The sequence below is a fragment of the Halichoerus grypus genome, chromosome 11 (assembly GCF_964656455.1).
Source record: "Halichoerus grypus chromosome 11, mHalGry1.hap1.1, whole genome shotgun sequence".
In the NCBI taxonomy this organism is placed as follows: domain Eukaryota; kingdom Metazoa; phylum Chordata; class Mammalia; order Carnivora; family Phocidae; genus Halichoerus; species Halichoerus grypus.
Window position 1 is genome coordinate 99,026,718 of NC_135722.1, and position 21,976 is coordinate 99,048,693.

The window sequence follows — 21,976 nt, forward strand, 5'->3', positions numbered from 1 at the left end:
TCTGTAACATGGAGGGGGATCTTACTTGCCACCTTCTTATAGAATCACACGAGGAGATGGACATGAAAATCCTTTCTGAAGTATGGAGTATGAGGGACAGTGATTTATAACCTTTTATACATAAGTGTATCTCTCACGTAAGGAAGGAATGAGATAGAATTTTCCGTAAACGCTCAGAAACGGTTTCCAGACCACCAGAATTCCTTACTGTTCCCACCTTGCCAGTGCCCTGATCCCTAACTTGCTTTGGACCCAAACATCCCCCAAACCCTGTTGTTGTTCCCTGTTGGCCCCCCACCCCCCCTTGGAAGTGCAGACTCCATGCCTGGCTGACAAAGAAGGCTCTTGGAGATCTGGCTCCCCCACCCTCCTTTCTGGCTACTCTCCCCTTCACAGCCAGCCAGTCTGAATTATGACATGTTAGAAAGTGTGATGCTTGCTCTGGGCCCCTGCCTGCTAAATCCTCTGTCCCTCAAGTCCTGGCTTAATTGCTGCTTCCTCCAGGAATCCTTTGGATCGGGTTGGGTGCCCTTGATCTGGCACCTGTCAGTGCATTTAACTTCTTGTTTCTATTTCCCACTTGACCACAAACTCCACGAGGCGGGGGCCATGGCTGTTTGTTCTTTGGTACTTTCCTGCACCCAGCACAGTGTCCGACGTATGGCGGGTGCCCCATAAGCACTTACTACTGGAAGGAATAGTGGGCTGGTCCAGGACAAAAGAATGAGTTACTTTCCAGCCTAGCAACTTTACCTGGAGCCATTTGGCTCACTGCGTATCCACGGAGTACCTCTGTAAGCCAGGCTGTGCCCTAAGCCCAGGCGGCTCCTGGGCTGCAGACCTGCCTCCAGCAGTGGGGGTCACTGTGTGGGCAGGCATCATGTCAAGCTGAGCAGGATGGAGCCCCTCTGCACCTGAGGCCTGACCTGGGGCCCCCCAGCCTTTCTCCCTAAACCTAGCCTGCTGATTGGTCCAAGGCCAGTCTGCCCTTGATAATCCCCAGCAGAGGTGTTTTGGCCCCAGCCCAGACTTCTGCCTGATTGCTATTTCTGCCTTGTCTGTGGTTTTCTGGTGCTGAGCAGCAGAAATGTGGGAGGAGAGGCAGGACCATACCCAGCTAGCCAGCCAGGGGCTCCCGCCTGGCTTAGGGAAGGCCTGTTGGAAGATTAACATTCTGAGGAGGAAGCCAGTGATTACATTTTAGACTTGCAAATGGGTTTGGTAAATAGGCTTTGCTGAGAGGTGGGACGGACAGCTGGACTGAGTGAGTGATAACAGTGGGCGGCAGCACGTGGTGATTAAGGAAGAGATTTGCTCCCCCAGAAAGGGGACTCTCTAGGGGCTGCTTCCTGGTGGGAGATCTTTTAAGTGAATTCATTTTGGTGGTTTCTGCCTTCCATCAGAAAAGTCCCTGGTCATTGCTTTTGCTGTCTCTCTCTGAAGACCAGCTGGAGCAAATGAACCAAACGATAGGAGAGCCCGCCCATGCATTCCGCAGGTGTCTGTTGAATCCACCCAACCATCCACCCATCCATCCATCCATCCAACCATCCATCCTCCCCTCAACTAACTTGTATTGTGCACCCTTTCTGTGTCCAGCACTATTCTGGGTTGTGGGGACAGAGCAGTGAGAAAGACATTCATTCCCCACTCTTCCCTCCACACCAGGATGTGGTCAGGAACCAGGATGGAGGTTAGAACACCGTCAGCTAGTCGCTTTGCCTCTGTCTGTCCAGGCCACTTCTCTATCTCAAATCAAGCCCCACACAGGCACAGTGGATATATCATATAGACACAGGTTGGGATGGCCTGGCCTTCTGACTGTTTTTGCATTCCCTGTACCATTTCTCTAAGGAAAAGCACCCAAAGTCAAGTAGGTGAACCAGACACTCTGGGTATTGCAGCATGGCCTCTAGCTTAGATGGTGCTTGGTACAAATTATAAATAAGGGCTCCTTCCTCAAGACGCATCACTGCCATCTGCTGGAAAATTATCACAATGAATATACCACTGCATGACCACAACGTGAATGGTGCCCCCTTGATTTGGTCAGTACGTCACCTCCTTATCCTTGTGGTCTGTTGTTTAGTGTAAACAGCTCTGCGGATCCGCTGTGCGGTGGACACTGTCTGATATTTCAAGAGAAAGATGCGGTGCTCTGTCCAGTCCCAAACACCCGAGATGCCAAAATCCACCTTTGTTTGCTATTAGCATGTATTTCTAAAGTTCTATTAGGTAGAGAGTGACTAGGAGTGGAAATTTACATGATTCCAAACTACTTGAGAGACTCTGACTAATGAGGAGATGGACAGTTATCTAAGAGGGTCAGATTTTCTTTTCCCTCTTCCTTATCCATTTCTCATCCCTATTCCATGCTGGGGACAGAAAGCATCAATGGTCAGGCAAGTGCCAATCATTTGGCCAGAATTATTCCCCACTCCTTGGCTCCCAGGACTCACACATTCTATGGAGGAACTCTTGAAGTATTTTTGTTTAAGATCCATCGTATTACTGTTTAATTTAAAGGATAAATCTCTGGCCTCAAACCCCTTCATCCACAGAGTAGGTAGATAAGCAAAGTAATGTATTTAATCAACAAGAAATGGAAACCAAGGTTTGCCTTGAAGAATACTGAGGGCCTCCACTTCCAACCCCATGGGGGTTTCAACACACACACACACACACACACACACACACACACACACACATCTGCACCTGTGTTTGCAGGGATTGGGAGTCAGTGAGCCACTCTCTAACTTGGTGCCATTTACCAATGTGTCAATAAATGTTGGTTGACGAACATGGTGGTGGTATCACTAATGAATGGGGCCTTCCCTTCCTTGCGCTTTGGGTTCAGTAGGTAAAGTAAAATAAAGATGTTAGCTCTGTGTGGTTATAATTTGTTAGGGTTGCTATCACAAAGATATCACAGACTGGGTGGCTTACACAACAAACATGTATTTCTCACAGTTCTGGAGGCTGGGAAGTCCAAGATCAAGTTGCTGGCTGATTTGGTGTCTGGTTCATAGATAGCTGTTTCCTCACTTGGCAGAAGGAGAGGGAGCTGTCTGGGGCTCTAATCCCGTTCGTGAAGGCTCCGCCCTCATGACCTAAGCACCTTCCAAAGGCCCCGCCTTCTAAAAACCATCACATTGGGCCTTAGGATTTCCGCATATGGACTTTGAAGTCTGTAGCAGTGTGGTATTTTGATAATTGTTTTGGGTGAGTGTCCAGGAGCATATTCCTGGGGGCTGGTGGGGCCAGGTGCAAAGGCATGTACTGGGCCCCAGATGGCAGGAACGGGCTGACCCAGGAGGCTGAATTGGTCAGAGACCACACATTCCCAAATTGAGCATCCTTGCTCTGCTTTTTCCCAGCCATGTGGATGCAGGGACTAGAGCCCATCAACCTCACCTGCTTTCTGCCTTGAATTTGCCATCCCTTCCGTTCTTTATGCCATCTGTTCATTAGAGCCCAAGCTCCAAGTTAGAGCCGCTCTGAGCAAACTCGCTGAGCTTGGCTGTAGGCGTAGGTGAAGTACGGCAGGCCCGGGGCTCCAGGGGCCTTGGAGGGGACCGGTGCCTCCTGGGGCTGAGAGGCAGAGGATGCTTTACCTGGGTCTGGCGTGTGTGTATCCATTGATCTACTCAGGTGCAGGATAAACACTGTGTACAGGGCACCGTGTTGTAGGCTGTGGGAGCTACGCAGATAAATGAGATACGATTCTTGCCTAAAGAGCTTACACCTGCTGTCCCCGTCTAAGACTGAACGTGAAACCCAAATGCCATGGCAGTGGTGGGGAGCAGAGAGGACCCCCAGCTGAAGATTAGGAGAGGTTTCCCAGGGAGCTGGCACTTGGAGGACAGCTGGGATTTCAGTAGGTCTTGACGAGGACAAGAGGGAGGTATTGCAGTGGAGGGCCATCACGGGGAGGAGGCTGAGGAGGAGGGGGCAGCCTCATCGGTACAAGGCAGCTTGTGACTTCTGGATGCAGTGTCAGCTGTGGGAGGGGATGTGGGGAAAGGCGACTGGGGACTGATCAGCAAAGGCCTTCCATCTTGACTGAAGGAGTCATATCGGCCAGGGCCTGGGCGGGGGGGGGGAGGGGTCGACAGAACCATGGCCCCCCCAAAGATGATCCCCAGGAACTGTGAATGTTATCATCCATGGTAAAAAGGACTTTGCAGCTGTGATTAAACCAAGCGTTTGAGATGGAGAGATTACCCTGCATTATCTAGCTGGGCTCAGTGTCATCACAAGGGTCTTCATAAGGGGGGGGGCAGGAGAGTCAAAGGGGGCTGGAGAGGGCTGCAGCCACAAACCAAGGAATGCAGGCAGTTTCCAGAAGCTTAAAGCAGCAAGGGACAGATTCTCCCCTGGAGCCTCCAGAAGGAACACAGCCCTGCCCACATCTTGATTTTAGCTCCGCAGGACTCATTTCAGGTTTCTGACCTCTAGAACTATTAAAGGTTAAATCTCTGTTGTTTTAAGCCACTAAATCCGTGATAGTTAGTTATGGCAGCAATAGCAAACTGCTTACAGTTGGAAACCCCCTGGCTCTTGGGGTTTCTAACCCCAGGCAAGCTATTTAGATTTTCTATCAGACACCAGTTTTCCGTGTTTTAAGGAGTTTAATTGTAGTACCCACCTCACAGGGTTTTAAGAATGAACTGAGATAACACATAGACAGCATGCAATACATTGTAGCTATTAGGATTATTCCTGCCAGCTTTGTGGGACTCAACAACCTGTTCTTGCCTTCCCGTCTCCTCCCCATCCTGGCCCCTTCTCAGTCTTTCTTGCTCGTTCCTTCTCTGGCCCAGTGCCTTGGGGCTCTGTGTTTCAGATGAAGATACTCATCCTCACCAACCACCAGCCCCAACCCCACACCCCCATCCCTCCCCACCTCTCACCCAAAACTCCCCTCCCCTTCTCACCTGCTCCGACTCCAGATCATTGAAAACCTGGTATGAGGGTACGTCTACTGATGTACCTGCCACAAAACTCAGATTTTAATAGTTATTGGAAAGACATTTAAAAAATTAGTTATATATTTTCTTGTAAGCACCAATTTAAAAATGTTCATTTTACTCACAACATTTAATGAGATCAACCAGGGAATCTGAGAGATCTATGTGGAGTTGTATGGAGATCTATGTGACTAAGCTCAGGTTTTGGAAGGTATGTATGGATTGGGTTAGAAGTCTATTCCTGTGACAGACCCAGAAACACACGTTGTTGTTATAAACATATCTTTTTAACAGGTTTAAAAAGGTGTAATTGAGGTATAATTGAAATGCAAGATACCACGCATATTTAAAAGGTACAGTTTGTTAAGCTTCGGTGTATCTATATACCTGTGAAATCATCACCATAGTTAAAATGATAAACACATCCATCACCCCCAGAATTGTAATCCATCCTTCCCAACCGCTGCCCCCCTCCCTTCTGGCATTCTCTCCCCACAGGCACCCAGAGATCTGCTTTCTGTTACTACAGATCAGTTTGCGTTTTGATAATTTCATATACATGGAATCATATAGCATGTTCCTTTTTATCTAGCATCCTTCACTCAACATGAGATTCATTCATGGTTGTCAACTGGATTGATAGTTCATTCCTTTTTATTACTGAGTAGAATTCCATTGTATGGGCGGACCACCGTCTATGTCTATTCAGTTCCCCAGTTGATGAACATTTGGATTGTTTCCACTTCCGGGCTCTTACAAATAAAGTGTTAGGAACATTTTTGTAAAAGTCTTTGTATGGGGGCGCCTGGGTGGCTCAGATGGTTAAGCGTCTGCCTTCAGCTCAGGACATGATCCCAGGGTCCTGGGATCGAGCCCCACATTGGGCTCCCTGCTCACCAGGGAGCCTGCTTCTCCCTCTCCCTCTGCTGCTCCCCCTGCTTGTGCTCTCTCTATCTTTCTGTCTCTCTCAAATGAATAAATTAAAAAAAAAATCTTTATTAAAAAAGAAGTCTTTGTATGGATATAGGCTTTCATTTTTCTTAGGCAAATACCTAAGGGAGGAATGGCTAGGCCATATGGTTAGGTGTGTGTTTAACTTTTTAAGAAACTGCCATGCTGTTTTCCAAAGTGGTGGTACCATTCAACATTCCCACCAGCAGTGGATGAGAGCTCCTTACCCACACTTCCTGTGGCCAGCCTTTTTCATGTAGATCTTTCTATCAGATGTGAAGTGGCCTCTCACTGTGGTTTTAATTTGCATTTCTGTAATGAATAAGGATGCTGAGCATCTTTTCATGTCTTCAGATCTTTTGCTCCTTTAAAAAAATTGTGTGGTTTGTTTTATTATTGAATCTTAAAATCTTTTTATTTATACTGGCTCCAAGACGTTTGTCACATATATTCCAAGATTTTCTCCCTGTCTGGGGGTATCTTTCATTCAACAGTGTCTTTCAAAGAGCAGAAATTTAATTGTGATGAAGTTCAATTTATCAATTTTTTTTTAATGGATCATGTTTTTGATGCTACTGTTTTAATTTCTTATTTTGATAAAAAGTCTTTGCCTAACCTAAGATCCCAAGATTTATGTTTTCTCCTAGAAGTTTTATGGTTTCAGGTTTTATGTTTAGGATTATGATTCATTTTGAGTTAATTTTTGTATATGGTGGGACACATGGATAAAAGTTAATATTTTAAAATATGAATGTCTAATTGTCCCAGCACCATTTGTTCTAAAGATCATCCTTTATTCACTGGCTTGTCTTTGTACCTTATCAAAAATTAGTTGTCCAGGTATGTGTGGATTCTTATATTTTTATATACTCTTTCAGGTATAAAATAAGCATTCATTTAAAATTGCACATTGTAGCAACTCCCAGATTATTTTCAAAAAGTTTAAATTAGCAAATGCTCCTAAATGACCATAATAAACTTCCCTGTCAACTATTTGTGTCAATATTTATAATATTTACTGTTCATCTTTATTAGTACTTTTGCTGGAATGAGCCCTGAAAACCACACCTAGCGGTGCCTGGGGGAAACACCTCAGCATTTTATAAATGCCTCGCAGTCAAATTTCGGTGTTAAACTCGGTGCTCTCACCGTTGCTTTAACCCTCTCACTGCTGGCCCCACCCTGTGCTGTGCAGCCTGGTTTTCTCCTGCATTGCCCTGAGGGTAGGGACCATACAGAGAGAACAAAGAGTCCCTTTCCTGGCTTTTGAGCTCTTAAGTAGCCTTTTGTAAATCTATTGTAGAGGCAATGGTATTGAGAGCCATGGATTTCAATTCTAAGGGCAAGGTGCTTGAGAGAAAAAAGGGTATTTTTGAATTTCTAAAGCTTGGCTTTAAATATCAAAAGCCAAAGCCAGAGGGCTCAGAGCACAGATTTTATATCATGAACCAGACTGTGGAGAATAACAGTCTCTTTCTCAGCCCAAAAAGAGATAAGATTTCAAACCGGGCTGAGGTGGAGTGGAGGAGGGAGAATTGGAAGGAACTTGATTATCAAGTTTAAACGGGTGGGTCCCTTGGCAAGGGCCTTAGGCACTCTGTCCCGCTGGGCCCAGGCTGCAGGGTTGGCAGGAGCCCAGACAGGCCTGAGGGGGTCCTCAAGGACAGGGGCGATTGCCTGGCCACCCAGAGTGTAGCCTTGCATCTCCAGGACCACACACCTAAGTGGTGTTGGAACAGAGATCGAAGATGTGTAGGCCTGGCAGAGCCCCCACCACAGAATCCTTACATTCCAGCATGGGCTGGGCACTCCCATGAAGGGCCTGGTGGTGCGGTGGCTGTGGGGGCCAGCGGCCTGGGAGAGGCACTTTGATTGGGATGAGAAGGATGCAAAGCAGTTTGTGACTGACAAGGGACGCCCTTGCAGGACCGCGGGTGGGAAGCTTGCTCCCCTTCCCAGCTCAAGCATTCCAGAGGCAGCAGGGTCCTATGGGGGGGGCAGGCGGGGAGGAGACGACACCAAATCAAACCTAGAGTTGTGGGTATTGCCAAACACTCAGATTTCTGAACGGAGATTGTGTTTACAACTTCAAATGCTGATCGGACATTCTATGTGCAGAGCTTCCTGACTGGCGGGACTAGACACGGATGCCCTCAACAATGGGAGTGGCCGACTGGGGCCCGGGCGTCAGAGCCCCCTTGGGTGGCTTTGCCCATTTATCTCACTGTCTTATGTAAGTGTTAGTGTCCCTTTGTGCTTTCATAGCAAGAATGCTAGGAAGCTCTTTTATTGCAGTTGACCCTTGAACAACGTGGGGGTTGGAGAGATGATTTCCTGTGTAGTTGAAAATCCACATAGAACTTTTGGCTCCCCCACAATTTAACTATGAATAGCCTACTGTTGACTGGAAGCCTCACCAGTAACAAAGTCAATTAACACATATTTTTGTATGCTGTATGTGTTATAGGATTTTTTTTTCCCATTGGTGCCCATGGTTCTTGATCACGCCACTTTGAAGAATGAAGAGGTAGACCAGACAGAGTGGTGGGCAGCAAAGCAAGGTTTATTGAGTAGAGTACAAAGCTCTCAAGGAGGGAGGGGACCCAAGAGTGTTGCCACCGGAATTTCTAAGTCTAGGGGTTTTTATGGGCTTGTGGGCCGGCTGTTTTAATCTGATGAACCCTCTCTGCACCTGTCATCCAATCAGGTTTTTGTCACATGGGAAAGGGTGGAGGGCTCCTTCCAGGGGAGTATAAAAATCCTCTTAAGGGCAGTTTCCTCTTAGGGTGGGGCGCCCCTTGTCCCTGCCTGCCTTCCAACTATCCTTCATCATATGTATTCTATACTGTATTCTTGCAATAAAGTCAGCTAGGGAAAAGAAAATGGTATTAAGAAAACCATAAGGAAGAGAAAATACATTTGCAGTACTGTACGGCATTTATTGAAAAAAATCTGCATTTAAGTGGACCCGTGCAGTTCAAACCCGTGCTGTTCAAGGGCCAGCTGTAATTGCCTACTGCTGTGGAAAACGTTACCACAAACCCAGTGGCTTGAAACAATACCCATTTATTATCTCCGTTTTCATAGGTTAGGAGTCGGCCCTTGCTTGGCTGGGTTCTCTGCTCAGTGTCTCACAAGGCATTGAAATTAAGGTATCTGCTGGGCTCTGTTCTCATCCAAAGCTTGGGAACCTCTTGCAAGCTATTGACAGAATTCAGTTCCTTGTGGTTGTCAGACTGAGGCCCCCATTTTCTTGCTAGCTGTCAGCCTGGGATCCTCAGCTCCTAGTAGGAGAATCTCCATCCAGTCTGCTAGGAAGAAGTCTTATGCAGGGTGAGGTACTCAAAGGAGTGACTATCTCAGTGTATTTACAGGTCTTGGCCACACTCAGTGTGTGTGGGGGGTATGGGATGTTTGCACCAGGGGTGGCAATCTGGGAGGTCATCTGAGAATTCTGTGCATCCTAGCCACCAGTCTATGGAACATGCCCAAGACCAAGATTATAACTATGGACAAAGGGAAGACTTCCTCCATTGAATAAATCATTAAAGGGTTGGTGGGAAACAAAAATAAATTATGATACATCCCATGAATTATTTTTGGGTAGTAATCTAGTTAAGTGCAAATGAAATGCTTTCACCTGGGCTTGGTTTTCATGAGATTGCTCAAGCCAGTGATTCACAAGTATCCAATGATCCTGTGAAGTCAGTGTGGGTTCCAGAACTCCCATATTGGATGGACTTCAGGGAGGTAATTTGGTTTTAAAGATTTTATTTATTTATTTCAGAGAGAGTGAGTGAGAGAGAGCATGAGCAGGGGGAGGAGGAGACTCCCCGCTGAGCTGGGAGCCTGATGTGGGGCTTGATCCCCGGACCCCAGGATCATGACCTGAGCTGAAGGCAGACACTTAACTGACTGAGCCACCCAGGTGCCCCAGAGAGGTAATTTGGTTGAAGAGAATGGACAGGGAACCTTTCTTAAGTTGCAACTATTTTTATTTAGAACACATGCTTACTTAATGGGCAGATGTTAAATCTCTAAGTCACTTTTTTGATTTCCCATCAGTGAATGTATCATTTGAACTTTGGAGAAATATGTCCAATTCTTCTTGATGCTTAGATTGAGTTCTGAGTATGTGACATCCTGAAGTTGACACAACAGCATAGTGAAAATTAAAAAGTGCATCAGAATCACAAACCCTGGCTTCTAGTTCCAGATCTGTCTGCCTGTAGCTGGCTGTGTGACTTTGGGCAAATCACTCTCCCTCTCTGAGTCTCTGTAAAATAAGGAGTTAGGGTAAAATGTTCTCGAAGGCCTGGCTTGTTAGACTCTTCTCTTTGACCTTGGTATCAAGGACATTGTGGAGCTCCCAAAGATCTGGAATAGTCAGGAATAAGAGATCTCTCAGGCTGTCGAGCCATTCTGAGGATACTTGTCTTTAGACAAGTCAATATTCACCCTGATCCAGGCAGACTGGGCTCTTTTTTGTTTATAAATGTCTCTACAAAGAGATGCCATGGCTTCTTCCTCTAATCTACTCAAGTGTTCCGCCCCACTCCCACCCCTAGGATGATTTCTCATTATCCCCCCAATGCCACCTAGCCATATACGACAGTGTGATAGGATGCAAGTTTGTACCAACATTTGAATTAGTAGCTGCAAATGCAGTCAAATTGGCGGCTGCCCAAAGGGCTTGGCAGGTTAAGCACAGGAGAGAATATATACTCAACAAAGACAAAATTCTTCTAACCATCATTTCCCTAGTATGTCTCTCCTATACAAGGAACACTAGGTTTGGCGCTGCCAGATATAAATATAAATGTGAAATCCTAGCCTTTATTCTTTTTTTTTTTTAAGATTTTTATTTATTTATTTGACAGAGAAAGACACAGTGAGAGAGGGAACATAAGCAGGGGGAGTGGGAGAGGGAGAAGCAGGCTTCCTGCCGAGCAGGGAGCCCGATGTGGGACTCGATCCCGGGACTCCAGGATCATGACCTGAGCTGAAGGCTGTTGCTTAACCAACTGAGCCACCCAGGCGCCCTCCTAGCCTTTATTCTTAAGGAGCTGCTAATCTCAGAGAACAGTGGAGCAGAATTGGCTTCGTGGGCTCCTTAGACCCATTTAACTCCACGGAGAGAACCATCCTAAGAAATTGTCATCTATTCCAACAGGTACAGGGGCTATGGCAAAGGACTCGGTCCTTAGTGAGCCACCTTATCTGTGTGATGGTCTCTTTGAAACATCAATGTGGTGTGAGCCCCCACTCATTCCATTGAACTCTCATCTAGATGTTGCTGTGAAGGTATTTTGAGGATGTGATTAAAATCCACAGTCAGTTGCCTTTAAATAAGGGACATTATCCTAGATCATCTGGTAGGCTTGATCCTGTTGAAAGATCTGGAATGCAGTGTTGAGACCTCCCTGAGAAAAGAGGAAATTTTGCTCATGGACAGCAGCTTCAGTCCATACCCGAGAGTCCCAGCCCGCCCTGAAGACTCCAGACTTGCCTAGCCCGCCCCCATGATCATGTAAGCAGGTTCCTGCAATTTATCTCTTAATATATACCTCCTGCTGATTCTGCTTCTCTGGCTGAACACTGACTGATACCGACTGTGGTACCAGAGTAGGGTGAATGCATTTGTATTTTGCTTGTAGGATGGACCTGTATCTTTGGGGATCAGAGACAAAAGAGAATAATGTCCACCCACCACCAGAGATATCCACTTTCTAACCCCTGGAACCTGTGACAATGTTACTTTACGTGGCAAAGGGGAATTAAGATTGCTCATGGAATTAAGGCTGCTAATCAGCTGACCTTAAAATAGGGAGACTACTTTGGATTATTCAAATGGACCCAATATAATTGCAAAGGCCCTTAAAGGTGGAGGAAGGAGGTAGAAGAGGGAGACCCAGAGAGCCGGCAGATGAGGACTCAGCCCAATGTTGCTTGCTTTGAAGACACGGGAGACAAGGAAACTGTACAGCTTCTCGAAACTTCAAAAGGCCAGAGAATGGATTCTCCCGTAGAACTCCCAGAAGGGAATGCAGCCCTGCTGACACCTTGATTTTAGCCCCGTGAAACCCTTTCTGAGCCGACTTCCAGAACTGTAAGGTAATAAATTGTGTGTTAAGCCCCTAATTTGTGGTAATCTGCTATAGCAGCAATGGGAAACCGCAATCCCCATCATTCCCAGGAGTAGAATGTTGACGGCTACAGCACCAATGTTGGGACAGGGGGTTTGTTCTTCCCCTGGAGCATGGCAGGCCAGCAAACCCACCACCCAGCCTCTGCCTTACCCCTGCCCTGCAGCTGCCCTCCCAGGGCGCTTGGTGCTGCCCCCAACTCTTTGACACAGCCTACCCCCCACCCCACGGTCTGGACAACTCTGGGAAGGTCCAGAGCCTGTAGCCTGGGAATGGCACCCTCGTCTTTACTTTCCCCCACAAGACAGCTCCCAAACCAGATGCGCTGTCTATTTATAGGCTATTGGTGCCCAGAAGACACGTAACAGAAATTACCCAATGCTGCCTCTCTTCACTTTTTTTTCAAAATGTGTTTCATTCTCTCTCCAAGCTTATGAGGCCATAGGGATACTCTAGCTTTATAACCTCGTATTATTTTGTCAACTGGTGATCTGAAGGAGATGTTTTCCTCAGCTTCCCTCACTTCTTCCAGGAGGATGCTTCAAGCCCATGTTTATGATATTCTATGGAAGAAATCTCTTTCCATACCCAGAGCCTTAAAAAAAACCCCTGGGAACTGTCTAGAAGGTGATTAAACAGGAGTAAAAGTCACTTTCATCTTCACCTTTCTTATTCTCCTTCCTCCTGTCTCTTCCTTCCTTCCTCTGCTCCACCCACACAGATTGATGAAGGTTCAGCTCTAGTTCTGACTCTGTTGTAAGAGCTGGTACTTGTATGGGTTCCTTAGGGCTGCCGAAACAAAGTACCACACACCAGGTGGCTTAAAATGACAGAAGTTTATTCTCTTGCAGTTCTGGAGCCTAGAAGTCCAAAATCAAGTTGTCGGCAGGGCCACGCTCCCTCTGAGACTCTGGGTGGAGTCCTTCCTTGCCTCTTCCAGCATCCGGTGCTAGATGGCCACCCTGGGTGTCCTTGGCCTGCAGCTGCCTCTTTCTAGTCTCTGCCTCCATCACCACTTGGCCTTGGCCCAGTGTGTCTCTGTCTTCACATTGTCTTCCCTCTGTGCATGCCTGTGTCCATCTCTCCTCGTAAGGCTGGAAGTCATATTGGATTAGGGACCCACTGTTTTTCTATATGACTTCATCTTAACCAATCACATCAGCAATGACCCCCATTCCAAATAAGGTCACATACTAAGGTTCTGGGGGTTAGGACTTTGACATATTTTTTTTGTTGGGGGGACACAATCCAACCCATAACAGTAATCAAAGGTCAATTGACTCACTCCTGCTTCTAGTTAGGAAGGGAAAGGAAAATCTAAACTGACAATGGCAGCAGGGCCTGCTGGTCTGGAGAACAAGGGTTATCACAGGGTAGCTGGGGGCATGGCGTAGGGGAGTTGCTATTAGTTAGGGAGTGCTGGCTGCATAACAAACAAATTCATACTAGGATTTATTGCTTGCACACGTAATAGCTCAATATGCCTATGTGGTGATTCAGGGACTCAGGCTCCTCCTAACCTATGACTCTGCTATCCTCTAGGGCTTGTCTTCTGCCTCGGGCCAGTGGAAAGAAACAGGAAGCCTAAAAAAGGCACATTTGGAGAAATGACACGACAGTATTTATGTAGCAGTTTACAGATTAATCTGGGCGCCAGTTCTTTATATACATGAACTCGTTTCGTTTGCATAGCAGTTGTATGGTGTAGATACTATGAGTATTTCCACTTTACAGATGAGGAAGCTGAGCATGGGAAGGTGAAATGGCTTGCCCAGTAGGTTGAGAGTAGATTGTAGCATTGGTGGGGGTAAGAGGGGCCAAGAGGGCCCAGGAGAGAGAGAAGTAAAAGGATGTAGGGCTGTAGAGAAGGCAGAGGCTGGATCAGGAAGGGCATCAAAGGCCATGCTAAGAAATTGGATTTGGAAGTGATGCCAAGGAGAAGCCATAGAAAGGCTGACATGGCCAGATTTGCTACCAGATCTTTCTAGTATGTGGTCAAGAAGGATTTGAGAGTTGACACTGGGGGTGGGAAGCTGTGTCAGTCAGGATGCTGTAAGTCCTAGAGAACCCAGATAAAACTAGCTAGGCAATAAGAGCCACTTATCTCACATGGCGAGAAGCATGGTGGCAGCACGTGTCCAGGCTTGGTTAACTGGGTAGCTGCACAATGCCATGAGAACCCAGGGTCTTCCCATCTTTCTGCTCTGGGGTCCTCGGCCTGTTGGCCATGACCCCTCCCATGCATGATGCCTCCCATGAAGACAGGGTACCCTCTGGCGGAAGGAGAGGGGCCACGTCTCTTTCCGTGTGTCTCTCTTTATCAGTAAGGAAAACTTTCCCTGAAGCCCTCCAGCAGATTTCCTTACTCTTCTCTGGCCAGGTTTGGGTTCCCTGCCCCTTCCCAAATGAATCACCGACAAGGAGAATGAATTTGCCATGGCTGACTTTGATGCATCCACTTACCTTTGCACCATGTGGAAGAGAGATGGATACTTGGGTAGGTGGCCAACAGCATCCATATAGAAGATGACTCAACAGCAAGTGGCCCTTGGGGAAGTCAGCCTAGAAATGTGGCCTGGATAAAGAGGTTCAGAGTGAGGCAGTAGGGAGAAAGGTAAGTGGATGGATTTTAAACTAAGAAGGAGATGGCATGACCAGAGTGTGGTGATTAATTAGGGGAGGAGGTCAGAGAGCAGAAAAGTCAAGGGTGATTAGGTCTTAGTGTGGGCAATAGGGTGGGAAGCCAAGGCAGGCAGCTTCTCTCTTCCCTCTTCCTTCACACACTCAACAAATATTGCTAATCGTGTCTCAGGAGCCCAGCACTTCCACCTGAGTATTTTTAGAGATGAGTATTTTTAGATGAAGAAATGGAGGTTTAACAAAATGAAAGTTGGTCCAAGGTCTTAGGGCTGGTGGGTAAGCGGTGGCCCTGGATTTGAATCTAGATTTTTCTGTCTGACTTCAAAACCCATTTATTGCCACAAGTCCATCCTGCCTCTGCTAAATGGACATAAATCACAGTCCTTGCTCCATAAAGAACAAGAGAGGTTAGCACACAAGTAAATATACTAAATGGCAGAATGTGATAAGCACCAAAAAGGACTCAGAAGAAATGAATGTTTTTGAACACCTACTATGCTTCAAGCACAATACTGAGCACGTTACATAAACTCATTTAATTCTTGCAACAACCTGACCCTTCTCCAAGGATAAGGAGCCACTCTGGGCAGAAGAATAATAGTGACAGTTACTAATCAGGCCCTGGGTGCATGCTTTGTGGGTAAGCCTCACCATCACCCATGAAGTACGTGTCCACCTAGTTGGAGAGGCTAAGAATTAGGGACACACAGCTGAAGTCCATCCTGGATCCCTTCACCTCAGTCACTTACAGGACGAAGGCCAATCTCCCTTCTCTGCACACAGTCCTCCAGGACCCGCCCCCAACTCTCTCTTGTGTTGTTGCTCACTAGCCCCTGCTTTGAATCTCTTGCTCCAGCAACACTGAAACAATTGTGGTTTCTCAGGGCTGGAACAGGGGTGAGGCAAGTGAAGTCCCTGGGGCACAGAATTTAAGGAGGCATTACTCTCAATTGCATTAAGGGGCAATTTCAGGATGCCAAGCGTGGTGTCTCACCCTGTCTCTGCCCTGCCACATGGCTGTCCTTCAACGCACTTGGGGTCTTGTTTCTTCTCCCAGGAGTATCCTCTTTCCCCCTCTCCCCAACCTCAATTTGGCTTATGTTCATCCTTCATAGTCAGCTAAGATAGCACCTCCTCCAGGAAGCCTTCCGTGACCACCTCTGACACCTCAGGCTAGGACAGGTGGCCCTTCTTGGCACTCCTACTGGGTTGATACATTTCTCATTGTACTTCCACCAAAAAGAACAGTTATCTGTTTCTGTGTCTATTTTCCCCACTAGATTGTGATCCTCTTGAGGGCAGTCTTATTTACTTATATGTTCCCATCACTTGGCACAGTGCCTGGTTTGCAGTAGTTAGTTATTAAATGCTTATTGGACTAGCTAACTGTTATGAGCTGAGTTATGTGCTCACAAATCCCTATGATGAAGCCCTAAGCCCTAGTGCCTCAGAATATGAATATATTTGGAGATAGGGCCTTTGAAGAGGTAATGAAGGTAAAATAAGGTCACTAGGATGGACTTTAGTCCAACACAACTGGTGTACTTTCAAGAAGAGGAGATTGGGATACATATGCACAGAGGGAAGACCATGTGAAGATGCAGGGAGCAGGGGGCCACTTACAAGCCAAGGAGAGAGGCCCAGAAGAAACCAACTTCGATGACACCTTGACTCAGGACTCAGCCCCTGGGCGTTCATGCAGTTGTTCAATAAATGCTTCCGATGTTTATGTTGTTCAGGAGTCGGGATAATTCTCACTTGTTCACTGGGATAGCCTGCCAGCCTCGTTGGATGAAAATTGAGCCAGGCTGTGGGGTGGGGGGCACCCTGCTGGTCTCAGGGAGCCTAATCCTGAGTCTACTTGGATTCTCACCTCATACACACCCAAGGTGTCGGGAAGGGGAACAGCAGTGGCCTCAGACCCCAGACTCAACAGCACCCCCTGGCCTGGCTGCACAGATGGACCTGTCACGGTGTGAAACTGTCAGGTTTTGGAACGTCATGGATCACTCATCATTTCTGTATTCAGAAATATTGACCGGGAGCCTGTGATGTGCTGAGCAGTCTCCCAGACCCTGGGGCCACTGTGATGAAGGAGACAGACCAGGATGCCTCCCCTCCTGAAGCTCACTTTCTAGCGCCATCGAGACCTTTCCCAGAATCGACCTTCTGGTACTGCGCACAAGTCATGTTTCTGTGTTTCATAGTTTGCGAAGCATGCTGATGCTCATCATAGCTTGATCGTCTGCAGAGCTTTGTGCAGAATGATCACATTTCACGATTTTCACACTGATATTTCTTCTCATCTCAACATCTCTGGCAGCCGGGTGGGTCTTACCGTTGGTGGCATGTCATAGTTTAATTGGCAGTGTTTACTTTCTCTTAGTGGTAAAAAAAAAGAATGGTGGGTCTTAGAGTCAATGGTCTCTTAGATTTAGCAAAATATGGACTTATCTCTGTTTTGCAGATAACGAGGCTGAAGGTCAGAGTTGGTGGCTTTTCAAGGTCACATGGCTATGTTGTCTCTGCAGGCTGGAGGAGTCTTGGACAAGTATGGCCGTGTGGCAAGCCACAGTACTCCTGGCCTGAGCGTCAGCTCTGCTCTCGGGGGATTTGATTTCCCAGCACATCACAGCTTGCTGCTCTCATTTTTCTACAGGGAAGGGAAGCTCTGCCCAGTGTTGGGATGAGCTTCAAAGGGAGCCTGTCCCCTCCTAGCTCCACCCCACTGGGGAGCAGCAGGAGTGTGGCTAAGGCCAGAGTTAAGCAAGTCTGGGATCAAAAGAGCCCCCATCCCTCCAGAGCACCCAGGGGGCTTGACTGAGCTCCCTCTCCGGTCTGCTGAGTGATCAGTTGACAAAATACATCTGGGCAAGGACGAGGCCTCTGTGATCACCTGTCATCTCCCCTAAACACCCCTGATGCATTTTCTCTCTTCATTACCCACGAGGTGTCAACCCTTCCATGGTGATCTACAGTCTGACACACCCGCTTCCCTGTGGCTGGAAGGCAGTCACACTGCGGGTGGCGGGGGGGGGCGGAGCGGGGAGAAGCAGGGAACGCATCCTCTGTGGAGACCAGGAGAAAGGGAAGAGGAGGGAAAGGAAGAGAAGGCTGTTGGAGGGGAGAGTGGGAACTGGCAGTTGACGTTGCCTTGTCTTTATCCCACGGCTAATCCCAAAGCCGAGCCCTGGACCCAAAGCCAGGTGTGGGGTGGCCCCAGAGAGTACAATGTGAGCATGGCTCTGCTTCCCCAGCACCGGGTCCTACACACACACACACACACACACACACACACACACTAATGGCCTGGGGCAATCTCCTTCCTTCCTGCCTAGAACTCTCTACCTGGTCAGCAATACAATGAGAAGTTTCCTACACTCTCCTTGGATTTTCCATAGATGATGTGAGACCCCAAGAGGCCACTTTCTCCACGTGCATTCCTCCACCTCCACTCTATATATATCCTTTCCGTGCTTCCAGAATTCCTCCAGAGGAATTCCCACTATCTCCCCTTATGATCTAGCCCCGATTTGTATTCCCAGATGTGATTAGCACTACTCTTGGTTCTAAATATTCGATTCCAGTAGAACACATTTTTTGTTGACTGGACCAGAAACATGCCATGAAAACCCCACCTCTGTACCTTTTCTCACTCCAATGATGCTCTCCCCTCTCTTTTTCTCCTTTAGCGCTCAACTGAAGTCCCACCTGTTTTGGGAAGACCCTGCCTGGACCCAGCAGGTCCTGCCCACAGCCGGCCTGCTGATCGTTCATATAAAGGGGAGCCATGTCCTGCGCCTGGAGCCAGAGTGAATCAGTGAGTGAAGAGGGCTGCTCCAAAAGGCCCCGGGTGAGGACCCCTGCCTCGTCTTTGCTGGCCCCACCTCAATGCCACACACCAGTTCTGATGACTTTGGTTATGTGCCTGAACTGTTCTGGCCGTGGGCTTGTGTGCCCTGTCCTGTATGCCCACCAATCTCTGGTCCAGGATTCCGTTGAATCCCAGTCCTTAAACGTGAGCCTTCCAAGGGTCACACCCTCTACATCTTCTTGGCACTCACCCCGGACCGAGACTGGAGACAGCTGCGTCCCATGGTACCTGCTTGTTCACCAGACGGAGTCTCAGAAGCCGTTGTCCTCCGCGGCCTCAGTTTCCACAACACCTGAGGCAGGTAGGTGCTGGCTCCTGGTCCCTTCCTGCCTTCCCCATCCTGTTCTCGGGGACTCACGCTGCTCCACCACATCCTGACAGCGCAGGAAGCCTCCTGACTCCTGCGGTCCATAGTCCATGCCATTCTCTTCCTTCTTAAGTGATGAGTACAGGAGGCAAAGTTATGTTGGACATATATGTCCTGATCCCTCGACTCGCACACATCACTTGGGATCAGAGAGCCTCCTGTCAGTTCCCTGCCTCCTGCACAATGGGTACAAAGAACCTTGTCTGCAAAGCAAGCAAATGCTGACATCCTGGGAGGTCCTGATGTGATGATTCAGGCCGCTCTCTACCTTCAGCTCCCGCCTTGCCTTTCCTTTTCTGGGGGTCCTTCTTTACTTCAGTCACTCACAGTGAAATGTTGGTGGGTTGGGATGTAGAATTCCATGGGGCGGGGACGGTGCTTGGTTCAAGTGGGAATCCCATGGTCCCGCACGGAACCTGTCATATAGTAGGTAACCAGGAAGCAGCTGACCAGAGTTGTGAAGCTGAGCTCAATAACCACGTCTCGAGCCCCTCATGCGTGCAAAGCATGTGCCCAAGTAGCTTAGGTTCCAGGAAGAAAACAGAACCGAACAGGGTAACTGACCTTCAGGAAGCCAGGCTGGGCAAAGGCACAGATTGTTTCCCATGAACTGTAAACGAGTGCCACGTGGGTTGGAGACTGATTCTAGATCAGGGGTTATCAACGGGCAAGATAGAGACGGTAGACTTAGGAGAAGATGAGCTTCACTGTGAGCACATAAATGCCATTCTTGGAAAACACACATCCTCTGCTTCCACCCTGGTGAGGCGCAAGGTCTTCAATGGGGTGACTAGTAGGACGGGGTCAGAGAAAGCCCAGCAGCCAGGAGCCACGGAGGATTCCAGCCCGTGTCGGTCCCAGAAGGCCTGAGCTCCCAGCTCGTCTTCCTTCAGGTGAGGAGTGAGGGCTCCGCTGGGGGAAGACAGCCTGCCAGTGGCTGCCTGAGTGACAGTAGGCATCTTGTCAACCATTACCCTGCCCAAGTAATCCCCAAACCCAGCGCCTCTCCGTTTGATCTGCCTGAGACCCCAGGAGCTAGTCAAATGCTTTTGGCTAATATCGTATGCACGCATAATTAGATGGCAGCAATTGCCATCTGGGTTCCTAGCACTTGTTCCAACATCCAGGCCCTGGGCAAGGAGCTGGTGGGAGCGAGGAAGGGAGGCCTCCCCCAGCCCTGCCCATCCTCTGTCAGCCTCCCAGAGAGCAGATTGGAAGCCTGGAGCCTGGGAGCGCAGCCCTGTGGAAGGCCGACGATGCTCAATGAAGAGTGACAACAGGCAGGTGGCAGAGGGACTGGAACTGTGGCGGTGTCTCCGCCAGCTCATGGGTTGGCATGGCTTTGCAGGCTGGGTGGGTTGCCATGAGCATGGGTGATGAGGGCTCGTGGGCAGCCCTTGATTCAGAGAGGTAGCCAAGAGTAGGTTTGAGGGTTCTCAGAGCAGTGACGAGGCTGACGAGATGCCATCTGCCCCGCCCCTGGCACCCGGTCCCTCCACCTTCCGACTGTTGGAGCTCCCCGCGGGTGCCAATGACACAGGCATATGCTTGGCCAGGCCTGGCTGACATTTTCCCGAGGCTGGTGCTCAGACTTCCTGGCTGGGAAGGGGAGGTGGGGATGAGGGCGGTCAAGAGAGCCTGGGGGGGATGGCCTTCTGAGGAGGAGGCCGAAGAGCATGGACAGGCATGCACCCCAAACCCTCATATACTTCCTCATCTCCTCTCCTCTGACTTGGGGAGGGTCCCGGCAACGGTGGCTTTGGCTTTGGCACAGTCCCTTTGTCGCACGTGCTACCTGCTGGGCCACATTTTCATCAGCCAGTCCATTCAGGTGGACGTCCAGCAGCTTCTGCCTGGAAGTGCTGAGGCATGGTGTGCTGGAAGCATCATTCATGAGCTTTGGGGTAGGCGGGACTGGGTTGCATCCCAGCTCTGTGTTTCCCAACCGAATGACCCAGGTCAAGTTCCTGAACCTGTCTGCGGCTCCTTCAGCAAAATGTAGCTGTGAGGCCTGAGGGGGTGCCTGGCACAGAGGAGGTATTTAGAAAAAGTTAGTTTCATCTTTCCTCTCCTTCCATGTAGGGTTGAGCCTACACTTTCTGTTCTCTCCTTGTTGGCAAAGGGGAAAAGTATGGAAAAAAAAGTCATTCCGTAGGGGGTCTCTTGGCTCAGCTGTTTGGCATCAGGAGACTGCGTGTGGTCCATTTTGGCCAAAGAAACTCCCTGCATTTCTAGTGCCCTGTTCTCTGCCACTTGCCCCAAGACAGAACCTGGGCTCCCCCTTGTGCCGTCCCGTAGCTCCATGGAGGCTTGTCTGCCAGGGCACCCAGCACTTGGCCATTGTTTGTGTTGTACTTGTGTTTGAATCCTCAATCTCCTGCACAATTCCTGGCAAATGGTAAGATTTTGCGAAATGTTTGTTGAGTGACTGACTGACTGTGGCCTCACACAGCTGATCTCACTATGTCTCCACAGCGGGCTGTCAGGAGCAGATGGAAGGAGAATGGGAGGAGACCAAGATGAACATGGAAGGGAGCCAGGAGATTTCAGGAGTCCAGCATATCACAGAGGAGAGCATGGCTTTTGGATTCCATTGGCCCAGGTAAAAATCCTGGCTCAGCCACGTAATAGTTCTGTGATTTGGGGGAAGTTACTTAACCTCTCTGAACCTCGGTCTCCTCATCACTAAGATGGGTATAATACTTACCTCACAGGGTTATGATGATTGACAAAAGCGTGCAAAATTTGCCACATAGTAGGTGCTCAGGAAAATGGTGGCTATACTGATTATACTTGTATGATGTGAGTGAGACCTCTTGATATTTAGAGGTCTATTACGCTTGACTGGAATATAAATTCTGTATCCTGTGACATGAACCTGTCATTTCTTGAGCTCTTTCACTTATTTTTTCCTGTGTCATCCACCCCCAGGCTTGTCTGGATCTTCTCCCTCACTGGGTTCCATATATCCTCTAGTCCCTTCCAGAATTCGTGGAGTTTCGTAGCCTTGTTGAAGATTAGGGGAGGC

At 48.5% G+C, this 21,976-nt stretch overlaps 1 long non-coding RNA gene across 2 annotated transcripts in view; it reads left to right on the top strand.

Moving 5' to 3' along the window:
* The window catches only part of LOC118549865 (uncharacterized), a 116,680-nt gene extending 95,136 nt beyond the window's left edge, over window positions 1-21,544 (top strand). For both annotated transcript variants that reach the window (XR_013442711.1, XR_004924273.2), the window contains exons 2-3: window positions 18,400-18,882; window positions 21,424-21,544. This is a non-coding gene — a long non-coding RNA (uncharacterized LOC118549865). The remainder of the gene's footprint in view (window positions 1-18,399; window positions 18,883-21,423) is intronic.
* The last annotated feature ends 432 nt before the right edge of the window (window positions 21,545-21,976 follow it).